The sequence below is a fragment of the Salvelinus sp. IW2-2015 genome, unplaced genomic scaffold (assembly GCF_002910315.2).
Source record: "Salvelinus sp. IW2-2015 unplaced genomic scaffold, ASM291031v2 Un_scaffold588, whole genome shotgun sequence".
Lineage (NCBI taxonomy): Eukaryota > Metazoa > Chordata > Actinopteri > Salmoniformes > Salmonidae > Salvelinus > Salvelinus sp. IW2-2015.
This window is the reverse complement of record NW_019942580.1, coordinates 739,198-739,771: the sequence shown is the minus strand read 5'-3', so window position 1 is coordinate 739,771 and position 574 is coordinate 739,198.

Genomic DNA, 574 nt, shown 5'->3' with positions numbered 1-574 from the left:
GAAGTCTGACAGACAATTGAATGTTTGGCTTTGAGGAAACACGATGATTCATATTCCCATAAACATATACTAAGTGTGATTCTGTCTTTTTCCTAAAGTTGTGCCTCACCCTATAGCTCTGCAGAAAATACTTCTGAGTTTCAATAGGTTTTCCAAAGCATGGGAAAACTCCACTGACACTGATGGAACCTTACTTTACTCATAATAGTCATGGCTATTCACATAACACTGTCATGGAGCAATGAACTCTAAGTGCTTCACAAAAGTTCAAGTGTTTGTGATTCAAGTGTCATAATGGATTGATATCATATTTCACTTTGAGTGAAGAATGATGACATCATTGGTACAGTCTGCACGTCTGAAATTACCTGAGAATGCAGAAAAATATTAAGTCGAGCGGGCAGCTCATGTTGCTATAGTTTGTGTGTGTGTGTTGTGTGTTGTTGTGTGTGTGTGGTGTGTGTGGTGTGTGGTGTGGGTGTTGTGTGGTGTGTGTGTGGTGTGTGTGTGCTGTGTGTGTGTTGTGGTGTGTTGTGTGTTGTGTGCTGGTGTGGTTTGTGTGTGTTGAAATGCA